This window comes from Urocitellus parryii, chromosome 1, assembly GCF_045843805.1.
Source record: "Urocitellus parryii isolate mUroPar1 chromosome 1, mUroPar1.hap1, whole genome shotgun sequence".
Taxonomy (NCBI): Eukaryota; Metazoa; Chordata; class Mammalia; order Rodentia; family Sciuridae; genus Urocitellus; species Urocitellus parryii.
This window is the reverse complement of record NC_135531.1, coordinates 247,243,689-247,269,758: the sequence shown is the minus strand read 5'-3', so window position 1 is coordinate 247,269,758 and position 26,070 is coordinate 247,243,689. Positions and strand designations below refer to the sequence as shown.

General features: G+C 36.8%; 1 protein-coding gene and 1 pseudogene across 1 annotated transcript in view; one reads left to right on the top strand and one right to left on the bottom strand.

The window, feature by feature from the left end:
- The window catches only part of Plcl1 (phospholipase C like 1 (inactive)), a 333,753-nt gene that overhangs the window by 212,605 nt on the left and 95,078 nt on the right, over positions 1-26,070 (bottom strand). The gene's annotated exons all lie outside the window — the stretch shown is intronic.
- Positions 6,081-6,918, top strand: LOC113190166 (adaptin ear-binding coat-associated protein 1 pseudogene; annotated as a pseudogene).

Below are 26,070 nucleotides of genomic sequence, written 5' to 3'. Positions count from 1 at the left end.
AGAATGTTGGAAGCAAAATTTCATGGGAGTTCAGAAGACCAGCATGCCAATGGTATGTATACAATAAACAATGTGCTAATGAGGTTTCAGATGGAAATGAGAATTCTGCTGGGAAATTGAACTGGAGGTTATTCATGTTACATTCTGGCACAAAGAACTTAAATTCAACCTTACACAAAGTCCCCATGTCCTGAGACTTTGTGTAAGGTTAGTATTCAGGCAGTGGTAGGAATTTTGCTAGCAGCTTATAGCCAGGTTTACTGTAAGAATCAGGAGCAGAAAGCAGAGCGGAAGGACTTTAAACTTGGAATTTGGCCAGAAAAGTACATCTAAGATTGAGGCAAAAGAAGATATGGTTGTTGAAGAGACAACCACCACTAAAGAGAAGCTAAGTACTTTGCACAGAGACAATAGGAAAGATAGTTTAAGGGCATCTCAAGAATTTGCAAGGTCACACTCATTAGAGGCTTAGGGGTGTAGAAGGGAAAACTTCTTTAAGAATTCATGGGGGGGGGCGAGATTCTGCTCACATAGCAGAGCCTTGGAAGTTGTTTCACTATGCTCAGCCACCCAGGTACTCAAAAACTTCTGCAACCATGGTCCCAGGTGGACCAGCTACTACACAAGCTGGCCACAAACCTTAGCATTGTACATATGGTATTCATTTTGCAGGAATGCAAGATGTGAGAGTTAGAGGATCATGAAGTCTTCTAACAGATTTCAAAGGAATGCCTGGGAAGCCAAGCAAAGTGTAACAGGGTCAGAATCTCTGTGGGTTGCCCTGATAAGGCAATGTATGAAGCTATGATGGTGAATTCAAAGCTGGAATAGAGGTGTCAGTAATGTGGACTGTCTGCTGAGGAAAGCTGAAGAAAGAGACAGACTAAGAGATAGAGGCCTTGAGCACTATAAACAACAAGACCAAAGGGGTGGGACTGCCTGAGTTCTTTGGAGAGCCTATCTCACTGCCATATATCCTAGATTCCAGATGTGGAACCTCAGAACTTGTTTGCCCAATCAGGTTTAGTACTTGTTTTGGTCCCATCCCTTTTTTCCATTCCTATATTCCTCCCTTTTGGATTAGGAATGTTTACTCTATGCCATTATATATTGGATGTACGTAACTTGCTTTTGATTTTTACAGGGGCTCACAGCCAAGAATTTGTCTTGAGTCTCAGAGGAGACTTTGGAGTTGGACTTTTGGGCACTGCTAGAACTGCTAAGACTATAGGGTTCTTAAAGATGGACTAAATGCATTCTGCATTGTGAGATGGACATGAACTTTGGGGGACCAGGAGCAAAATACTATGGTCTGATATGAGGTATCTTCCCAATGCTCCTATGCTAATGTAGAAATCTTCAGAGGTGAAATGGTTGTATTAAGAGGGTTGTAACCTAATCATTTTGAATGGACTAACTTGGTAGTAACTGTAGGCAGGTGGGGAGTGGCTGGAGGAGGAGGCTTTTGTGGGCATGCCCTAGAAGGGTTCACCTTCTCTACAGCCACTTCACCTCTCTCTTTCTCTGCTTCCTGATCACCATGTGCTGAGCAGGTGATCTAACACTACCCTTTACCTCATCTTGGGCCCACAGCAATGAAGTTGGCTGAACCAACATGGACTGAACCTTTGAAACCACGAACGTTTTGCTCCTCTAATTTGTTTTTAGTCATAGAGATGAAAAGCCGACTCACATAGTCACCAAAGGAAGAGAAGGAGAAAACAAAACCATAAGACCTGAGTGAATTAGGATATCTCCCTATTTGATGATATCTTCCTTCCCTTAAAATGCTCACAGTGAAATACTCAAAATGTTCTTTTGTTTCTTCACCATCCTGAACCCCATCTCCCAAACCTCACTTTAATATTAACTTGAAGCAACAGCTCATGTCTCAATCACCTTTGAAACTTCACTATACCAAGAATAATGTCTTGCTCATAGCAGGATGCTAAGGATTAGCTTTTGAAATGAACTAACTTGAAAACACTTTTCTATATACAGGCAAGAAAACTGAGTTATCAAGAAAGCATTAAAAAAAAAAGAAAGAAAGCATAGGTTCTTAGAAATGGGGAATAACTGTGTGCCATGATTACAATGTGTCTGCCAAAATTCCAAATGTTGGAAACTTAGTCCCCAGACATATGTTAATGGTATTAGGAGGTGGGGCCTCTAAGAGGCAATTAGGATTAGATAAGGTCATGAAGGTGGAACCTCACATTCTGGCATTAGCGGCTTTATAAGACGATAAAGAGGTCCAAATTCTGGCCCATGTGATACACTCTACCATATTATAATGAAGCAAAAAATTACTCACTGGATGCTGGTACCACATTCTTGTACTTCCCAGCTTCCAGAACCATGAGACAAAGAAACTTCTATTGTTGGGGTGGGGGTGTTGTTGTTGTTGTTTTTGTTTTGTTTTGTTTTTGTTTTTTTTTATTTGATTTGTTTTTTGTTGTTGTTGTTTTGTTTTGTTTTGTTTTTTGGTACCAGAGAAGGAACTCAGGGACACTTGATCACTGAGCCACATCCCCATCCCTATTTTGTATTTTATTTAGAGACAGGGTCTCACTGAGTTGCTTAGCACCTTGTCATTGCTGAGGCTGGCTTTGAATTTGTGATCCTCCTGTCTCAGCCTCCTGAGCTGCTAGGATTATAGGTGTGCAACACCATGCCTAGCTAAGAAACTTCTATTCTTTATAAATGATCTAGTCCCAGGTATTTTGTTATAGCGACAACTTAAAAATATTATCCACTGTGTATAAAAAGACAAATTAAAGATATTATCCACTGTTGTATAAAAGGCAATTCATAAACCATCACAAGCTAAAAAAAAAAATTCCCAAGCTTCTAGTATAACCTCATTCCAGAAAAGCAAAGCACTGAAACTGGCCATACTTTGTGAGATGGCAGCTCTACAGATTGTTTATCAGAGGGCCCTGCAACCAACATGAATAACAATGGCCAAAGACAAAAAGTGTGAGTAAGATAACAGAAGCCTAAAAGAGGAAAACTGGTGATTTTTTGGGTCTTTAGTCACCTAATGTCTTACTCAGTTCCTATTCAAAATAATTTCTTCTGAAAAAGCCCACTTCTGATCTATGCATGTTGTTTGATACTCTATCCTTAAGGATACATGAGTAAAGTGCATAAAATGACCATAACCCTCCAGTTTCAACAACTTCCTCTCTAACACATTTAGCCTTTCCATTTCCCCTTTCAGATTCAACCGATCTGTGTAATAATGAAAACATTCAAAGAATATTTTTTCATAATACTTTATACTTCACATTGAATTTAATCCTGGGAATACAGAAATGAAGATTACTTGGTTACTTGGTTGGTGGAAGGCAAGAGGTGTTTCCAAATGCTCCTCATCAAATCACACACACTCACTCAATAAGGCCCTCTCTGAACAAGAGGACAGAAACTCTACCAGGACTATTTGTGAAAAGGTATTGGTAGCTTCTGCCATGAACAGGAAAAGAATGAGTGGGATGTGGATGGAGAAATGAGTAGCTCAACTGAGGACCATTCAGTGCAGACTGCCTTTTATGTTGTTGCTGCACATAGCAACAGCTGAGCCTCCTAGTAATTCTCCAGGTCAATGACTTTATCCTTTAAAAAATAAAAAATCCTGAAATATCACCAGAGTACAATATTATACAAATTAGAGCAACTACTCCAGAATGCTGCTTGAGGTGGTGAAGCAATGGGGAATAATGTAAGTTTGACTTCCACCAGATCTAAGCATGTCTGTAGGGACAAAGGGAGCCCAGGCTTAGCTGCCTGCAAAAAAGACACCACTTAGATTCTGTCTTTCCTTCTGAGATATCTCCCAGCCCCTTTACCTGTCAGAGTGGCTTTATTTTCATTCCAGCCAGAATTAACCCATGTGAAATTTAAGAGAGTAAACTCAGAAAATGTGACTTGGCCAAACCCCTCATTTACCTGTCCTGCCATCTTCCAGCTGAGCTCTCTCTTCTGAGCCTGCTCTCCACAGTAAGGGCTCATTCAGAGCACTGATACAGAATGCAACATGAATGTTGTAAAAAGTAGCTTTCTGATCTTTCAATAGACTACAGGGGGAAAAGGAGATAATCAAAGGTACAATAAACCAAATACACTATTCCCAGACAGCAAGAACTTTGATGGCTGCTGGTCTCTTTCTCCTTTATGTGGAAACTTTCATGAGTTAAAAATGTGATTAATAAAACTACAAACATCCCTTTCCCCCAAGATGTGTCCTGGTAGGAACAAGAGGGCTCCCCCAAAAAAACATGAAAGCAGATAAACTACTGTATTATAATTCCACCTCACCATTTGTCCTTTGTACCTCAATAAGCCTAGCCACTGGCAGCTATAAAGTGAAAATTAGATTAATATTTGTGAACATACATCATTTTTCCTAAACTTACAAAGAAATGAAATGTATCAAAGTATAAAGCATAGTAGGAAAATGAGGTCTCCTTACACAATAACCTTTTAAGAAAAACAAGGCTGTTATTTCATTGTTTTTGACCCCTTAATTTTCACATAAAGTCATCAAATGTAAAAGAACCCAAACATCTTTCTCTCAAGATGTTTCACCAAAAATCTTGACTGCCAAACATCTGAGATTGAGTTCAATCAGAATTTGCATGTATTCTATTGTGTGAAGAACAGATCTGTTTAAATAGTGTTTCTAATGACCAAATTTGTGTGGTTTCTTACAGCAATATAGTAATTGAAAATTCTCCTTGGCTGTTTTCAAAAGCATCTATTTAAAGTGGGAGGCTGGGATATGTGGTAAGACTTCTCTGCTAAAAAGGCCACTATCTTCTCTTACTAAAGTGTGATCTATTTTGAAGATCCCAAATAACACATATTCCACTTCAGACTACTTCAATTATTTGTAGTTTGTCCATAATTTTTACAGGGCTTTAGTATTTATTTTGAAAGTTATATGACTAATTGTAATTTGCACAAATTACTGCACACTCTTCCATTCAGAATCACCCCATGAAAACGAGTTCCTCTTCCCTCCCACTAGACACTAGTGAGATATCTGTGTACTACAGGAGAAACAAATGGCAGGAGAACAAACTTAGGCAATGTTTAATACAATAAATGGGTTGTTCTTAAGTATAAGAGGCTTTCTTTTCTCTTTTCCTTTCCATGATACTATAACCTCAAACTGATAAAGTAGAGCAAAGATTAGATGATCCAAGTAAAAAAAAGAGAAACAAAAATAGAAGAGGCACAAGAAGAAAGACTTCTGTGTCACTTCATTTGATTCACTTCACATCCCCTCTACCTAACCTCCTGAAGCTCCTAAAAGCTGAAAAGAGAAGGGGAAGGAGTTTTTTCTGAGGATTCCAGTGAGTCACTGTGAGTCACAGAACTGGGCCAGACCACCCCTGCTGGACTACTAATAACAGAGCTGCAGTCACTGCCAAGTGAAGACGGGAGCTGTTACAGCTTGGATCTGGAATGTCCCCTGAAGTCTCATGTGTTAAAGGCTTGGTCTCTAATGCAGCAATGTCCAGAGGTAGAATATTTAGGAAATGATTGGATCATGAGGGTTCTAACCTCATCAGTGAACTAATCCATTTGATGGGTTAATAATCAGAATGGATCACTAAGGGCTGGTGGAAATAAGCAGGTGAGGCATGGCTGGAGCAAGTGAGACACTGGGCATACCCTTGGGAACTCTATATCTTATCCCTGTCCCCCCATATAAAGCCCCCCCACACACACACACACTCTTTCTGCTGGATGAACTGAGCAGACTTCCTCTGCTGTGCCATTCTACCATGATGTTCTGTCTCACCTCAGGTCCAAAAGCAATGGACCCTGTCAATCATCAACAGAAACCTCTGGAACTGTAAGTTCCTCCTCTAGGTTGTTTATGGCAGATATTTTGGTCACAGCAATGAAAAGCTGAATCACAGAGCTTTTCTTGCCACCAAACACAGTGAAAGAAAAGAAGTTTCTTCCTCTGCTGTTAAGGAACATGGTACCTCGTCACCTAGGAGGTGGCACTTCCTTCTGGAGTGTTTATAAGACTGCTAATGTATGTGTATAGGACAAAAACTGAGATGTGGAGTGAATCCCATAGGGCGGCCAAGTTGGAGTATGAATCTATGCTGTCTGTGAAGTTGGATGTCAGCAACTACCCCGGGGGGTTCCAACCACAGTAACAGGACATCTGACTGGAAATCAGAGCTGCCTGATTGGACTGGTTGTCTCCAAATCACTCCAAAAGGGAAGATTGCCTATATCAAACTCAAAAATAAAGTTTCAGGAGAGCTCTTTGCCCAGGTACAGTAGAGCAATATCCTGGTATTGCTGTGGAAACAGTGACAGATTCTAGCTGCTACTTTGTAATTCGGATCCAGGAATGGTACTAGGTGAAGTGCGTTCATTGGCATTGGATTCACAGATCCGGGAGATGCCTTTGATGTTAATGTCTCCTTACAAGATCACTTCAAGTAGATAAAGCAGGAATCTTGAGATTTCTAAAGAATCTCAGGAAACGGACACTCGTCCCAAGTTGGCTTTAGGTTTCAAGGATGGACAGACCTCCAAATTGAGTATCAGAAACATTACAATCAAGAAAGGAGGTGGTTTTAAGCCCAGGACTGCAGGAGCTGGGGGTCTAAGCTTACTTTCTCCTCCTCCTGGAGGCAAAGTCACTATTCTGCCACCATCTTCTTCAGTTGCCATCAGACATCATGTCACCCCACCACCCATTCCAAAATCCAACCATGAAGGTATAATTCAGATGTTCTCATGGATTTGGATTCTCCTGCACCTGTCACAACACCAGCATCAGCTTCAGTTTTGGCAAGCAACGGATTGTGGGGAGATTTTGATACTGCATCCAGCTCTGTTCCAAACCAGGCACCACAGCCACCCAACTGGGTCCAGTTTTGAATAGCATTGACAAGACAGCAAGGACAGACTTACAGAATAAAAACGACATTGAGGGCACTAACCTGTGAGGGAGTTTAGAAACCCCTACCCTCCCCCAAACCAAAATTAATGGACAATCTTTTTCATAGCTTTTCCATTACATTCAAGCAGATTTATGTCACTCTCCTATATCATTACTTGCTATACAGCCAAGAAAGTATCTGTTATTTCCTGGTGATTAGCAATTCAGAAGAACAGTAGATCTTACCATACTTGTGGCTGGCTATGCGGGGTTCAAAAGACCAGTATCTTTTTGAGGAGAAATGACCTCTAATCTGTAATTTTTTTCTCCATCTTTTAAATTCTTGAACTTATTTCAGATCCTCGTGTGCCTCTTTGTGAAACCCTATTTAACAATTTCAGGGAAGACAAAGCCTTGAAACTTTCTTTTCCACTAACCTGAGACCTAAGAATGGAAAGGCCGACCTCAGTGTTTACAAATTCAGAATTTTAATCAGGGTAAGTTTGGAGAAAGATGGATGTCCTGGGTCTCTTCTGTATAGCCTCCTTCAGGGTTGTCTTATTCAATGAACGTCTAGCGCTAGGTGCAGCTCCATCACCCTCTGTGTGTTTACACGTCTTTTCCTTTGAAAAGTTGTATTGGTGGCGCCACTGCTGTTGTGTTTATTGAATAGTGCAACATCTTTGAACAGTGGATGTTTCTGCAATGAAGGAAGTTCAAGGGGCTGTGCTTTCCAAGCCCTATTCTGTAGAAGTGTTTAATTTCTTAAAGCTCCATCTCATTGCTACATTTGAAATACAGCATTAATTTGTTCACCCCTTTATTTGACCTGATTTGAAAAGTAGTGTTTTTAACCTGATCCATATAACAAAGAGGTTAAAAGCACTTAACTCTTATCCAGTATCCACATTGTCTTGCTGCCTGGGTATATGACCCCTTTCCACGAACATTTCTTTTTTAATCTATCCATCTAGCTCTTCAATAGAAAGCTGATATTACATATATTTTAGGAAGGAAGTTGGAGAATCACAGCTTTACTTGTGAAAGGTATTGTTTTAGATTTTGACACCTGCCAGCTAGGGTATCTTAAAAGCTAGGGTATCTCAAAAGCAAGTTGCTCTCCCATCACTTTCCTTTTCCTCTGCCTTGCCATTCCTTTTACAATGCTATGAAGACAGTTGGCCTCCTCAGATGAATGGGCACTACCTATTTTGTTTGTTAAGGGGCAATTTTGAGAATTAAATGGGAGGATATAATTTCTTCCCTTAGCACTTATTTGGATATGTACATTCTGGCTGAAGGGAAATCCTTATGTTTAGTTTCAAAATATATTGTTTCTCCTGGATTTCATTCTTAACTTTTTCTAACTTTGAGTCCATGTTTCTCATTGCCTCCCCTTCCAGGCAGCTCTATTCTTACAGAGCCATGGCAGGACATTTTAAAATTCCAACAGAAAACACTAAAAAGAAAATCTGTACAATCACTAGTGACTAACTATTGGGAACTTTTTTTTTCAATCTTCCTCCATATGGTATTCTTTGGTATTCTCAAGATGATAATATATTATGTAATGCTGAAAAACTGAAAATAAAATATAAAATATATGTATATAAAGAATATGCTATATTGGTGCAATAATAGTAATTAAAAATATGGGAAAAGTTGAGAAAAAAAAAACAAAGAAAGACAGAAAGAACAAAAAAACACCAAAAGGAAAAAATATCCAAACATATTACAACAATGACTATTGATATGTTGGTATATTTTTCTAGCTATACTTATTTCTACATTGCTGTTTCCAGATATATAAATAATTATTTTAGATCCTGTTGTATGATTTACTATTGTAACATCTAAGTTATTAGAAACTTTTTTTTTCTTTATTGGTCCTTTTTAGTTATACGTGATGGTAGAATCCATTTTGACATAATTATACAAGCATGAAATATACGTGTTCTAATTTAGACCCTATACGTGTTCTAATTTAGACCCCAGTACCTCTCCTTAGAAACTTTCTATAAACATGTTTATGACGCAGTTTAATCTTGGAATTAGGCAACAGTAAAGACAATGACTCCTCAGTGATTTCACAAAAAAATAAAAACAAAGTTGAAAGATACATTCCCATCATTAACATTTCATCATATAGTTCTTATAAATACTTTGCAGATTGTGGGATTTAGTGTAAATTGAAAGAGAGAGAGAGAAAGTGTGTGTGCACACTAACGGTGCTTAAAAACACTTTCAAAATAACAATCCAATTTTACATCTTCAGAGCTAAAAACTAGACCAGTAGCAACAACATTAGCATGTATTCCATTCAAAGCATCTTAAATATTTATCAAAAATGTCTCTAGCATTAGATAGTATCTATCTTCCTTCTTTAAAAATAGGTGGAATCAAGTGAAAATTTTTGTATCAGTAACTGCCTGAAAGCTTCTGACAGATCTTCAAAATTAGTACTCAGTATAGGCATTTACATGTTTAATGCCATCGAGGACAGAGTTTAAGAAGTTTAGCCTTGACAATTAAGTCATTTATGTTGAGTGATAATATAAACTAGAAGAAATTTCTTGTGTGAAGAGCTAAAGTTCATGAAGACCTTTTCGAACATTCACTCTTGGAACCCAGCTACCACACGTGGAAACAAACCACATGTACGCACTGTGGTTAAGAGCCCCAGGAGGTCCCAGCTAAGGGTCAGCAATCACCGCTCAGCCAAATAAGAACAGCTATCACGAACACCAGTCTAATCACGTCTTGAGATGATCCACCCCAGCTGTCAACCGAAACCACATGCAAGACCCCAAGGAAGAACCACCAGATGAGCAAGTCAACCCACAAAACTAGAAGATGATAATAAAATGTTATTTTAAGCCACTAAGTTTTGGGTAGCTTGTTTTATAGTAAATGGTAACCAGAACACTTCCTGTACCCCTTTTTTAAGGAAAAAAGAATAGGCTTAAGCTTCAGCACACAGGCCAGTTGTAGCTAAAATATCAAGACTGCTTTCTAGGGCTTGTGGCATAGTTCAGTGGAAGAGCACTTACCTAGCATGAACAAGGCCATGAGTTCCATTTCCAGTACCACAAAAAAAGAAAGAAAAGTGACTGAAAAGACTGCTTTCTTTCTTTTCATCTTGTTTCTATTTATGGCAAGTGGTAGTGGGCTTTTATTTAATGATTAGAAAGGGAAACTTCAAATGAATATATTTAAATTAAAGAGACAATTTATTAAGTATCAAGTAAATTATAATTTGAGTTTGAAAGCTTACAACAAAAAATGTAAGGGTGAATGGCTATGAAAGGCCAACATAGGGGGAAAATTACACAAAGAGATGAAGAATAACATGGAAAGGTTCTAAGAGAACAGACTAAAATAGGGAAACCAAAAATCTCTTAGTTTGCTTAGGAGAAATAAAATGGCAATACAAAATCCCCAAACAGGTTCATTCCAGGCCTAACACATTCCACCATTCTCTGTCCATATTGCCACCTATTCCTGAGTTTCCACTGAGGATCTCACCTCTCCCACAGGGATGGTTTGGGAGCTCTGGAGCATTGCTGCCCTGTTACTGGAGCTACTCATATATTCTTTAGAGGTTTTTAAAAAAATAAGCCTCCTGATGTTTGACAAGTTATTTGCTGACATGCCGTGAATAATAAGTACACATATGGATGAGAGGGAAAATAGGACCATACAAGGCAAATTGAAAGCCATAACTGTTAACATAGTTTGAATAGAAGGAAAGATGGACCTTCATTCAGAATATATTTGGAATTGTTAGTCAACTACAGTCCCTGTAACAAAATACCTGAGATAATTAACTTATTAAGAGTAAAGATGTATTTTGGCTTATAGTTTTGGAAGTTCCACTCCAAGATTAGGTGGACCCATTGTTTTGGACTTTCTGGTAGGGATGCTGAATGACAATGCCAGAGAACACGAGGCAGACCAACCTCTCATATCATCCGCCAGAAAGCAAAAGTGAACAAGGAAGGAACCAAGGTTCACAATTACCTTCAAGGTTATAACACAGTGATCTAAGGACCTCTTACAAAACCTCTCCTCCTAAGGGTCCATAGCCCCTCCCAATTTGGGAGATATGCAGTGTCCGACAATAGCAGTGTTCTAGAAGAAAAGATAGATATGCTAGGAAGGGAGTGACTCTAAATATTATTGAACTAAAAAACATGTAGTCAAAGCAGGCCATCAGCTAAAAGAAAGATCAAAATGAGAAGATGTCAATGACAAAGATGTGGGAAGGTTTGACAAGAGACTCAGATGACAAAAAGGAGGGTGAGTGAGTTAGTATGTGGAGAAAAGCTGTAGTTTAAGTACAATTAGTAGACAGTTAACATTTGTGATAGATGTCCTTGGGATTTTGGAGGTACATAGTTTAGAAAATGTGGGTACAGGATTTCTCTTTGGCAGTGAGTGGCTAAAACAAACCAGCCTTACATTCTTAATGTCATATATATTATTTGATAGAATTATAAATCACCACATTGCAGACCTTAAGTTTATTCCCAAGTACTAGATATTGAAATTTATAAGTCAGGGAAATCTAGGAGTTTACTACACTCCCTTGGGAAGAAATTTCTTCCCAGAAGCTGAATATCAGTGACTGATTAAGCAATCCATGGGCTAGAACTAACTAAGCCACCTCATCCAAAATTCAAGCTGATTCTTTTTTAAAGCTAACCAAATGTTTTTGGGTTTGTAGTTTTGTTTTTTTGTTTGATTGTTTGTTTATTTATTTGTTTGGTACTGGGGATTGAACTCAAGGGTGCTTTACCATTGAGATATATTCCAAGTCCTTTTTATTTTTATTTGGGGACAGTGTCTTGCTAAGTTGCAGAGGCTGGCCTCAAACTTGTGATTCAGATTTCCTAGTCACCGGGGTTACCACCCCAACTGGCTAACCAATTTTTAAGACTTTCCCAACATACTTCCATAGTATATAAATAAATCCTTGGAAACCCTGAATAATTTGTTGCATATTTTTTACCTTATCACCCAAATAAGCACATATTCGTTTCTAAATACTTTTAACATTTTCATTATGGAAAACTGCATATATTGATAAATTGATTATTAATAATTGTATCACCATTACTATTCAGAAAAAAAATCAAGACAAAAGGTTTTGTTTTTTAAATTTTTTTATTTGTTCTTTTTTGTTATTTATGACAATAGAATGCATTTTAATATATCATACATACATGGAGTATAACTTCCCATTTTTGTGATTGTATATGATGTCAAGTTACACTAGTCATGTATTCATATAAGAACATAGGAAAGTTATGTCCAATTCACTGTGCTGTGTTTCCTATTCCCTTCCTCTTTTCCTTCCCTTCATCCCTTTGTTTAATCCAGTGGACTTCTATTTTTCCCTTCTTATTGTGAGTCAGCATTATCTCTCTCTCCCACCCTTTTGTTGTGAACTAGCATCTGCATATCAGAGAGAATATTCAGCCTTTGTTTTGGGGGGATTGGATTATTTCACTTTAGCATGATAGTCTTCAGTTACATCCATTTGCCAGAAAATGCCATAATGTCATTAAGTCAAGAGTTATTCTTAATCTTTTTGTTACTATTTCCATCTTGAAATAGTAAAATATCAGACTACATTTTTTAAAAAAAAAATTTATTAGTAGATGAACACAATATCTTTGTTTATTTATTTTTATGTGGTGCTGAGGATCAAATCAAGGGTCTCACACTTGCAAGGCAAGCACTCTACCACTGAGCTATAGTCCCAGCCCACAAACCACATTTTATGAAGGGCTGACTGCCTAATTTATTCAACAAATTGGTATGGAAACCAGTGTTGAAATCTGTATTCCCATCATATATTCTATGTTCAGTTCTAGATCATTTCTAATTATTATGGAAACCCTAAATATTTAATCTATACAGTCTCCAAGTTTTCAGTCAAACATTTAAGTCCTCAGAATGCAATGAATACCTTCCTACTCATGACTCCCAGGGTGAAAAGGGTGTTTAACTGGGCAGCTCCCTGGCCCAGCTGACAGGCAGGCCTACACAGTGCTTGAGAGCAAGGCTCTGGAGCATATTCCAGCTCTGAGACTTCACTTCTTTAAATCACTATAGCCCTCTGCACTTCAGTTTCCTGAAAGAGTGTCAATAATAACAACATTGCTCATGCATTTGTGAGGGTTAAATAGGGTGATATGTGTAAAAGACTTAATACAATATATGGCAGAGCAAGGATTATATGTCAGAGTGAGGACTATATCACTGTTGTTATTTGGATTTATTACAACTCAAATTAACTCAAAGCTAAAGGCGAATCCTATCAAAGCTTCAGTCAATGTCAATGAAGTTTCGCCTGAAAAAAGGATTGTGTCTTGTGATATAACTGCTTTCAATTCCCCAGCCAGGAAGAATTCATCATGTTTTTCTCTCTCTGTGACCACAATTTTGCTGGTTAGGGTGCTTTCCTTAAATAACACAGCCCAAATGCAAATAGAAAATCTGTAGAAACATAAGACACGTGAGATTGCATAACTAGTATTAAATTGTGAGATGTCAATTATAAGATTTGTAAATATTCTGATAAGACAATCAGTATGGACTGGAAAAATCAGCGGATATTTTGTGAAAGATACACAGTTTCTTTTGGACCTTAAACTTGAAGAAGTGCATTTCAGGTGGGAGAGAGACCGTGGTAGAGGTAAGGAGGTGGGAAGAGTGAAGTAAGCACAGGAATTAAGGAATGAAAACAGGTCTCAGTGGGTAAGTACAGGTATGTTTCTCCAAGCATAAGGTAAAGAAATACTTATTCATTAATTAAAACTTTATTATATATCTTTAATTTTTACTTGTTTAATTTGTCTTTATTAAAAGCTTATAAATATCAAAATTAAATGTAAGTGCATTTTTTGCACGCCAATATTTATAATCAAGTCATAGATTCTTACCACAGCTAGCAATTTTTCACCCCAAACTTTGAAAAGGACCTTAATTAATAAAGGTGCTCCTGTTTCTATTTCACAGGTTCCATGCCATTATAAGCAATACTCAACAACTGGTAAGATGCCTGAAATTGCCTGAATGGTTTGCTATTTTTTAATATAAACCAGATTTTCAGAAGAAATACACTCACTAGATACTAAAGGCATAAATAGGCCTCCAATTTCATTTCCATAACCTTTCTCATTGAGCTGGGAAATTAAACTGCTCATAAATCAAAATATGAAGGGCTTTTGTGCTTTGGTTTGCAGAGAATATTAGATTGGCTTGCAAATAATGTTGAATATTTGCCCACTTTTAGAAAACAGCTGCAATAAATTTTCAGAAAATATGCCAATTTATTCCACCCTGAGTTCTATATATATCCTACAAGTCATAAGCCTATATAGCAGGTGTATCTCTTTACACTAGACACTGTCTTAACAACTGCAATAATTTGACTAAGCAAAAACCTATATGAGCAACCTTAGAGATTTTTTTCATATTTTATTGTATACTTGCTCTATTTTGCAATTGTTCCATTAATTTCAATTGTTTCACTTAACGAAATGTCATAGTAAAATAAAGCAGCCTTTTGGTTAAGAAAAAAGAAGAGGATTTTATTTCAGGAACAAAAAGAAATAGTAACAATTTCCAATTCCAAGAAAGAAATTTGTCTTCCTCAGGAACTCTGTCCCCTGCCTGTCTCTGATTTAGCATCTCATACTATATTGTAGGGGCCAGTTTCCTCATGTTTCACAAACCTCTCAATATCAAAAGCACTAGAAAGAAAGATGATATAAGTGAGTCTTCCAAGGACCATTCTGAGACAGTATGGGATCACACAGTTGTCTCTGTGGCACTACTTTGTAGGAGTAGCTGCACTATTTTAAACAGCATTGCCCTTAATGTATTACATTCAAGACTATAATTGATGGACCACTGAGAAATATTGAGTTCAGAGCCAAAAAAGCCAACAGAAAAATAAGGACCCAGTTGTTAGTTGACTTTGTGCCAAGAAATGGAATATATTATCTTAATTAATTAGACAACGATCCTGTCATAAGCATTATTATTATCTTCATTTTTCTAGATAAGGAAATCAAAGCACAGAGAGGTTGAGAATTTCCCTGGTAAATGGAGCAGCCAGGATTCAAACCCAAGCAATCTGATTTAACAACTTGTCATTTTTCTTCCAGGGACTTAACAAAAATAAATGTATTTCTTGTTCATGTTACATATAGGTCTAGCACATGTCATATAAAGTGGGCTCTCTTCTCCATAGTTACTCAGAGAATCAGCCACATAGAAGCTCCAATCTAGACACATATTTCCTCATTCAAGAAGGCAAAGAAAGAAAATGAGGCAAATCTCACAATGACCCTTAAAACTTCATCCTAGAAGGAACATTAATTCATGTCCTCTCATTTCATTGGTTCAAGTTTCACAGTCATGCCTAACTTCAGGAGGGATTAGAAAGGCAATCCTACTAGGGAAGGCAGAGAGCTAGAATACCTCAGGGCAGAACTAGTGACAATAATAAAGTTAATAAATGGGAGTTTCAAAGACAAAAGAAACATTAGAATTGGCAAGGTGAGTTTCTAAGAACTACCTCCATGTGTTTTAGTTATATTGAAATACCATTATAGCATATGGTATACGGATAAATGAGCTACAGGAAATTTTTGTGCTTCAGTAGAATATTGTGCATTGCCTAGAAAATACCCTTCTGGTATCTGATTTGGATCCTGTGGATGTTATTTTTATAGCTCTATAGATTGCATATAACTGGTTACAATGCAAATAGCTCTGTCCTATAGAGTGAGTACTAGTAGAGGTTAAATTGACTTGCCTTCCTCAAGGTAAAAGAAGCTAATTTTACCTCCATGTGCAAATACATTTCAGCATTCTTAATCTATAAAAGTGGTTGATCTTTGAATTCTTTAACCTTTTATAGAATTTGCCTTGTTCATTCAATATGATTTAAACAAAAAATTTTAATACTATAAACATTTCAATATCTTCATGTGGACAATGATTTTTTACCATTTTAGAAATTATATTTTAACTACACTGTTATTTCCATAATAAACTTTAATTTTTAGAACAGTTTTAGATCATAGAAAAATTGTGAAGATAGTACATACAGAGAGTACCTATAGAACTTACATACAGTTTCCCCTGTTAACATTTTACACATATGACACATTTTTTACAGTTAATTAACCATTATTGTGGTACATTATAATGGACTAAAATTCATTCTTTATTCAGGTTTCCTTAGGTTTTGCTTAATATCCTTTCTCTGTTCCAGAATTCCATCCAGGATACCACATTAGTTAGCTGACATGTCTCCAGAGGTTCTTCTGGATGTGATATTTTCTCACACTTTCCTTGTTTTGATGACTTTGATAGTTTTAAAGAATACCATTCAAGTATTTTGTAGAATATTGCTTGAGATTCGTTTGATGTTTCTCTTATGATCAGACTGGGATTATAGGTTTTGAGGGAAAGAACCCAGAGATAAAAGTCCCATTTTTATCACATCAGATCAAGAATACATAGCCATCAAATGACTTTCCATTACTGATGTTGGCCTTAATCACCTGTCTAATTTTGGTAAGTTCTCCCTACTGTAAAGTTACTTTTACCCCTTTCCCATGTACTCATGGATATTTATTTCATATTCGGGATTATAATCCAATACTACTTTATTTTGTTGCCCAAATAGTTCCATTTTAGGCCACTGGGAGCTCTTTTAATTGGCCCCTGAGTCTCTTAGATATAATCCCAATCATTGTTGATTTGTTTTTCTTTGTTGTTGTTGTTGTTGTTGTTGCTGCTAATGCTGCTGTGATTTTGTTTTGTTTACAGTACTTCCCTACTTGCTAGCACTACAAGATAAGCAGACCCATCTAGTATATTGCCTGCATAGTCTTAGAATTAACTATTTCTCTAAGGAGCTCTGATTCTTTTTTTTTTTTTTTTTTTTTAAGAGCATGACATTAGAAACCAAGTTCTGGGCACAAGATGTGCTAAATGCTATGGAGCCTCATTGTTTCTAGGCTCTCTGGTCAAGAGAGCAAGGAAATAAGTACACAATATCTCATGTACAGACATATATCCATAAGTATTTCCAAACATATCCATTTCTGTTGATAGTAGCTAAACATGAGTCATACTAATGTCTCCAACTCCAAATCATGTGGATTATTCTAGCCCCCTCCCCTGGATTATCTGTAAACTCTCATTCCCACTGTAAGAAACAAGGCTACCATTCATTTACTGAATTGTTCCATTCCAATATACATGCATAATATTATCAAAATTATTGTTTATATCCCTATGTGAAATGATTTTTTAACTGGAGTACAGTGTTTACATACAGTCTCTTCTTTTGCCTTTAGTCTTTTGGACTCCACATATTTCCAAAATTATTTAGGTCAGCACCTTTTCCTATCATTACCTTCAGTGATTTTTATACACAAGTAATACAGTTATATTGTTTCATCACTTTCTGTATTCAATCCTGAACACCCCAACCTCCTAAGTGATTTTTAAATTTATATGCATTGTATCACTCTTAGTACTAAAGAATGTATGGACTCTAACAAGGCATAGTATCATATATCCACAATTCTTCATACAAAATAGTTTCATTCACTTAGAAAAATCCCCTGTGCTTCATTTAGTCAACCCTTCCCTCATGTCCCTACCAGCCAATGATAGTTTTTACTGTCACTATAGTTTTACCTTTTCCAGAATACTTTTTATTAGAATAACACAGCATATAGCCTTTCACTTAGAAATGTGCAGTTAAGATTCATTCACATCTTTTTGTAGCTTGAGAATTCATTTCTTTTTATCACTAAATAATATTTTATTATATGGATGTACCACATTTTTAATCTATTCATCTTGGTTGCTTCAAATTTTTGGTAATTATAAAAAATACTGTTGTAAACATTCAGTTTTTACATGAACTCAAGTTTTCAAATCAATTTAGTTAATACCTAGGAGTATAATTGCTGGGTTATAGCTTTGTAAGAAACTGCCAAGCCATCTTCCAAAGTGCCTATACTATTTTGCATTCCCACTAGCAATGAATGGGAATTCCTGTTGCTGTGCATCCTGGCTAGCAATTGGTATTGTAGTATTGTCAGGGCATTCTCTCCTCCCATTCCAATAGATGGATTGTGGCGTCTCATATTTTAATTTGAAACTCATTAATGACAAGTGATGTTGAGAAATTTTTCTATGCTTATTTTTCTCTTACATACAATATGAGTTATTGTGTGTGTGTGTGTGTGTGTGTGTGTGTCTTCTTATGTAGGCAAATATCTTCTTTAGTGAGGTGTCTGTTTAGTTTTTTGCCCATTATTTAGACAGGCAATAACACTTTGAATAAATTATTTTCCTAGGTACTATTCCATCTTTGAGTTTCCCTTCACTCTTACTTTTGAGCAGTATCAAATATTGTTTGAATTGTCCTTCTCTAAAAGCCAGCACTCTTAAATATTACCCCATCCTGCTCTCTTAAGTTATTGCAGGGGTGATAATGATAATGATCATCATCATGTTAATATATATTAAGTACCGTGTGCCATAAAGTATAAGTGCATTTCATGAATCATTTCATTTACTCCTCATGACAACCCTAAAAGGTAGGTATTATCAACACCCCTGTTTTTTTAAATGAAGAGCCTGAGACTTCAATAACATTATGAAACTAGCCCATGTTTAGCCCATGGAATATTTATACTGCTTAGAAACTAGAAGGCTAAAAAGCTATAAATAGCATAGATTCTTTCCTGGTTCTTAAAAATACTTCATTTGAGACACTGAATTAGTCATTTTTGGAAACTATTTTTAAAATCATCACTACCTATGAAATAGGAATGGTACAACCATTTATCTCCCAATGTATAAGTGGTCAAAATAATGTTCTTAATTCTGAAAATGTACTGCTACTAAATAAAATACAGAGAAGAACTAGGCAGTCCTTGCCACAAGGGTATAATGGTTAGGACAAAAGAATGTTTCAACATCTCCAAGTCCCAGCATGGATTTGACCACAAACAGCCACAGATCTATGCCCACCAGACTCTCAATTGTGACAACTGAAGTTGACATATTGTCTGATGCTAATTTAGCCATTTATCCTATTATCTTCTAAAAATAAAATCTTTTGCTGTTTCTAAAAATCATAATTAAGATACCTAAGGAAGTATCCTTGGTAAAAGAATGAACCTTCAATACCTCCCAATGTCCCCACCACTTTATCTTATATAAGCAGAGTATCAGTGCCTCCTGGAGGTGGATGCTATTGGGATGGATATTGTCATCAGGCTGTCTGACCTCCTCATTGAGGCTGAGCTAGCCACCTCTGTGGCTATGCTGTGAATGTGTCATCTCCACCTGCTAATCCAAGCACCAATAAACTAACTGCTGTCACAAGGACTTTTTTTTTTTTAATCTCATCCTGGAAATTAAGATTTTGAGTTTCAGTTAAAACCTCCCTTTATCCACAGAGTTCTTGGAAAGAGCATCTTCTGACTTTCTTTTACACTTGACATGCAAATTCCTCCTGAATTCACTCCTCATTTAAATATGGATAGGAAATAAGATTTAGACTTGGCTTCCTATAAAAGGGAATTGCTTACAAACAAATCCTGCCACTTTGTTTGGCATTGTTGACACTGCTATTCTTTTACTGGTTGATCCTTGAAATCAGCTTTAATCAGGTGAATCCTTGTTTCCAAACAATTTCTTTTTTAACAAAGCAGACTACTTGAAGGCTAACCACCCTCTTGATCTCTAACTTTATTAACCAATTCAATCTCATTTGGAAGATGGGATTGTTCTTACCTAACTACAAGCTACTTAGGGCCTGCTGCCAAAGCAAGAATTCAGAATCTCTGGAACTCGAAATGGTATTTTGGCTCCTAGGAAGAGTACCATGTGCCTAACAATGTTTTAAACAAATGTTCCTTTATCCAACTCTTAATTCCAACAACATGAATCATGTTCCAGGTTACTTTAGGAGGAAAAAAACAAGCTCTGCTCAGCCAACCATGCTGCTCCCTTAGGCCACTTCCAGGCCTGCAACTCACTTGTAAAGAACAGTGACCTCTGCAGTTATGCAGCAACTGCCCTATGTAAAAGTGGACTGAGGGTAAAAATTGTGACCTTTTATTTCTGTATCCCCTGCACACAGTTGATACTCAATAAGTATTTATTGAATTAATTGATTTAATAAATAACCCTGAGATACTAGATTCTTATTTGATAAGTATTTCAAACACTCATGTGCTGAGTGTTTTAGCATAATATAATGCAAAAAAACAAACAGGATCTGTGTATTTTCACTAATAAGATATTCAATTTTATTTACTTTTTGCTTTTTCTTTATACCATATATCATGATATACGTGATTTACTCCTAAATGCTTCAACATCACAAAAGTACAAATTAACTTATACTACATTAAAGTATTTCAGGTACCCTTGTTAGGCATCCACATCTCAAGATGGATAGCCAACATTTAATCAGAAAGACCACACTATCAGTGGCTACTGAAAATACTTCAACTCTCTCTTTATAGTCCTGACCAGAAGCTTTGCTGCTTTACATAATGAATGTTAGAAATGAGGGAGGTTTTTTCTCATGAAAATAATGACTTATTAATTAGAATAATGATTGTTAACTGGCAAAATTAACAGTATTCAAGATAGGGGAATTGGTTTAAAAAATTACAGAGACACTTCTCATCCTTATATGCCTCTACCATGGGGTCCAAGGCTGATCCCTAAATAATTGTGTATTTAGCCATAGGAAGGTTCTAGTAAAGAGTAAAAATGACTCCCCTAAAATATTATTATCTTATCTGCCTTGGGCCAACTGTCTATGCAATACATGAATAAAGTATTTCTTACCTGATTACTTGAGATTTACTCAAGTTTATAAAAGAAATCTAATAAATGCTTACCTAAAAACACCTAAATATAATGTGTATGTGATGGAATTTGGTCAAGTCTTGACTATATCATAACCTGGTAAAGGCATGTAGTGAAGCAAAGTAGCTATGACATTTGCCTAGCTTCAAGTACTGGTAAATGCCATCTATCAGAAAGAATCTATTAACCCTCAATAACACATTGGTTTAGGTCAGTTTACCACACCCCTGTAAACTCTGTGTGTGTGTGTGTGTGTGTGTGTGTGTGTGCATGTGTGTGTTTTTCATTTTTGTATTTCGGACTGCTTTTATTAAAATTGCCTTCTTGCTAAGAAAGCTTTAACAATGAAGCAGCCTTTTGCATAGCTAAATATCATTGATGCAGAATAAAATTAGCAACCTCATTAGTGTATTGAACTCTAACTTGGCAAACTGGCATGAAGTGTCAAATATGTTAAACATATACATGAATATCTTCCAAATGTTTCACATAAGCATTTTTTTGCCTAGTAACTAAAAGCTACCTCTGCCTCCAGAAGAAACATTCATGAAGTCACCCAGCAGGGAAAATGATTCACTACTTATTCTTTAGCTAAAATGCAGTTACAGTTGCTTATGCTACTGAAGTCAAAAGACCTTTCCCAAACCAAAATCTAAAGGTCCAAAAAAAAAGAAAAATGTTTTAATATTCTGTGCCTATTCAGAAAAACAATAGCATCCTCTTCATCAACTTTCAATTTGTGTGAGAGCTAAAGAGGTTAATATACCTTCAGTGTTCCCTGTAGTAGTATCTGATACTGAGACTTATTTGTATTTTTGATGAGTCTAAAGGGTCCAGTATTAGGAATAACACTATAGGGTTAAGATGGACAGAGTGATAACACCTCCTTTCATTTCTTTAAAAGCATAACTCTTCAGACCCATACAAGCAAGTAATGCATTCCAGAGGGCCTGAAATGCTTCTTTCCATATGTTCTGACAGGAGATTCAGGGGCAGCTACACTGAAACCTGGGACTGAAGGTAACAGGCTATGTTACAGGCCATGGAGCAAATGCTCACTGTTTTATTGAAAATTCCTGATCTATTTTTCTAGCCAACATTATACTCTAAAAAACTATTCAGGTACTAGAGTCAGCATATTAGGCATTCCACACAAATTGAGTAGGAGTCTAAATAAAGAACATCTTGAAGGAGACAAAGAGGATGATTAACAGTATTAGGAACTTCAAAATCCTGCCTAATCCTCTTTTTTTTAATAATTAGCACAAAATTTGTTTGTATGTATTCATTCATTTGACAAGTTGTTATAAAGAGCATACTATGTGCCAAAGACTGTTTTGGGCAAAGAAGCTAAACCCTGACTTCTTCCATGGAGCTTATGATATAACATCATACTTAAGAGTCCTATAAAGAAAGCTACATCAATGTAAAAGGATAGAAAGTGACAGGGACTCTCTTCCAAGATGATAAATGAGCAGATAAGTAAGGTAGAGAGCCATGTGGCCATCTGGGAAGTGAGTGGTCTACCATCTAATACTCGTAACACCTGGAAGCCATGGATGATCTTCAAAAGGCAAATAAAATATATCACACAATTCTAATTTGTATTCAAACCTTCATGATTTCTGAAGTACACCTTGTGGTGATTTTTTTTTCTTGAAGAAAAGGTGACTTTTTGATATTCTCTTAAATACTTATCTTTTCTAAATACTAAGCCATTTTTAAAAGATGATTGAATTAATATTTACCACAGTTTGCTTTGGGGATTTTGAATAAGGTATGTTGTATCAAACATATCCACATTCTGTATTATAATTCATTTTACAATGTGTACAGGCTTGGTTTGTTTTACATGAACACCATGTCCATTAATTTTGTGTTGAAAAGTGAAGTTTTCATTTCTGGATAAACTTTATACTAGCTTCTCTCTCTCTTGCAATTTTACAGAGAAACCATGAAAATCCAAAGTCATTGAACTTTGATATAAACCCCTTGTTTTAGTCCAGCTTTTCCACTGCTGTGGCCAAAGGGCCTGACAAGAACAATTAGAGAAGGAACAGTTTATTTGGAGGCTTACAGTTTCTGAGATATCAATCCATAGACAGTTGTCTCCATTCCTTGGGGCTCAAGTGACGGAGAACATCATACGGGTGTGGCAGAGGAAAACAGCCAGGGAAATGGCCACCAAGAAGCAGAGAGAGAGCTCCAAAATTCCAACGACAAAATATCTACTCCAAAGGTGCACCTCCAAGGACTCACCTCTTCCAGTCATAGTCTACCTGTCCTGAGTAGGTTAAGATTCTCATAACCCAATCATTTCACCTCTAAATTTTCTTGCATTGTTTCACACATGAGCCTTTGGGGAATACCTAACATCTAAACCATAACATAACTCAAAGCAAATACTTCATTGCATTAAATATAAAGCTATTTACTTCTCCAGTAACTTATTACAGATATCTGAGTTGGGCACACAGCTTAAAAAATGAACTCTGAATAAATGTGGAGTTCAAGGTTAAGGGAAGTTGGGGGGGGGGGATATTTTTCCAGGCTGCTGGTAATTAAGGAATCTGGTTCAACATGGGAAAACCTTTGGGAACACAGAGATGAATAAAAGAAGATTCTGCTTCCAAGTAACTGACTATCATGTGGAGAGGAGACAGACATGCAGTGAAAAACAGAGTTGAATAAGGTATGGGGTGAACTTATAAATAAAAACAATAAAACTGCAAGGAGAAAAGGACCAATTGTCTCTCAGAAAGTGATGGAGTGAAGGTAGGGCTTGGGTTGGAGAAGGGGAACTAATGTTTCTTGAATGCCTACTAATTGCTGCCAGAGAAGGACAAGATGGTTCACTTAAATCTTTGAGGAGAGTACAGTTTTACAAATGATGAAGTCAAAGATTATAGAACATAAATAAATGCCTGGGCATCTTAAATTAGCAATGAGAACCAGAATAGAACCCAAAGATGAATGGTTAGAATGTCCATGCTGTTTTGACTAAAAACACTTGCTTTTGGGGGGGGAAAAATCAGCTAGCTGCCTTATGTACATTAACCACCTAATTTCATTAATCCTTACCTAGAGCTCTGGCAATAGGCATTGTTAATCACATTTTGCAGAAGAGTAAAACAAGTCCAAAAAAGCAAATTAACCTAACCAAAAATTCTATACCTCAAGGGAGAACCAAGATTCTAACACAGATATGTCTCACCCTTACTTGGAGATGAGCTTGAAAGAACCATAGTAAATGAAGAAGGAAGGGAAGGGACAAGGAAAACTCCCTCCCTATTTCCCTAGATTGACCCTTGAAGGTCACAGAATGTGTAACACCAGAACTCAGGGTCTATCGAACTTCTCATTTTCCCAAAGAACATTTACTACATCATATGACCCTTATCAAAGGGCAGACAGTATAAACTTTATGAGCTGACTGCTGCAGCACAACTTTTCCCTAGAGAACTCCACTCTCCAAAATTCCAGGCCACCATCCAAAATTCCAAATACCCTCTCAGAGAGGGAACTCTGAGGTAAACAGATCCCATCCTAGGAGAGTGAAGGAAGAGCCTCTGGCTGCAACCCAGGAAATTAGGCACTGCCTTGATTCATCTCTGCAAAGAGCCAGTGGGGTTTCCCAGGCCATGAGTAGGGAGCAAGCCAGGAAGGAAGGAACAATTGCCCCCCACAGCTGCACGTGTGAGTTCTTTAGAGGGAGTGACCCAGGGCACCTAGGGAGAGTTCTCAGGACACACAGCCAGTCCTCTGCTGGCACAAGCAGGAATTTTTAGTGCCCACTGCTGTTCCTTGGCAGAAAAAGAACTCAGGAATGAACTTTTAATAATATCCTCTCGAGCCAGAATGGGCAAGAAAGGTTTCTCCAGCTATATATGGAAACATGCACTGGCTCTGCCAAGTACGTAAAGGAGACTCCAATTCTTCTCTGACGTATGAATCATGATCTAAACAGCAAATTCCTCGTTCAGAACGGTTTCCAAGGGAAGTGAAGGGAGATCAGTTATGCAAATGTGTGCATACCTTCTGGAATAGAAGCAGTGGGAAACTGAATGCCATTTCAGTTTCCTTGAAGATAAAATCTTCTGCAAAAAGAACAGAAAATGTCTCCTGTTCCATGGGGTTGGTTGGTTGGTTTGCTTGAGTGAGTGAGTAACTATACTCTTGTACAACTTTACAAACTTTTAAATGACCATATCTTCACTCTTGAAACAAAGCAGTCAAGTATTTGTCTACAGTGAAATAATTCTTAAAACAATTATAAGGATCTTTTATTCAGCAAAATATAACATATTTTACATACATTTTCTATTTTTAAATCTAATATTTGAATATGATATAGAAAAACATTATTTCAGAGATGAATAGCATCTCTTTTACACTGCAAATACATATTTTTTTAAAAGCTGGGATATTTAATGTCATTAAATGAAGAAATGCTTATTCCTTCAATTAATCCAATTTAAGGTATTGAATTAACATTTATGTTTAGCTGATTTGGTAAGGAGATATGTCAGAAAACATCCCAAGCATATTGAAATGAGTATTTGGTGGCCTTGGGCCCAAGAAAAAGAACTCTTGGAAGAATTCCTCCTGAAGTTGGAAGACCATCACCTGGAAGAGAAAGTGCACTTGTTATGAAGAGCTCCAAAGGCAGAGAGAGGATCACCAGGTACAGGATAGATGCAAGGAAGATTCAAAGTTAATATAAGGAAGAGCATCTGAACTATTTTCACCACTCAAAGAGAGAATGATCACTCATTCTCTATAGCTAGAAATATTTAAGCAAAAATTAATAAGATTCTATCAGGGATTCTCTAATATTTTCAGCAATAAAAAATAATAAAACCCTATTCCATTTTTGGTCAGCTCTAATATTTATTAATAATTCTACTCTCCAAATGGATGTCCCATAGGTTGCTCAAAGTTTCATGTCTAAAACTAATTTATTATTTTTTCTTCTAAGCATCTCATCTACTTTTGCTATGTTGGTAAATGGCAACTTTGTCCACCCTAAGTACATGTACAAGCCCCAAATCTATGCAACATCTTACATATATCCTTCTTTGTCATGCTAAATATATGATCACTCCCCAAGTCCCATCCATTATCCCTGTCATATAACTCTTACATCAGGTAATAGATTAAAAGATGACTTTCATGTACTAGAGCAGTGGCTCCCAGTCTTAGCTACTCATTAG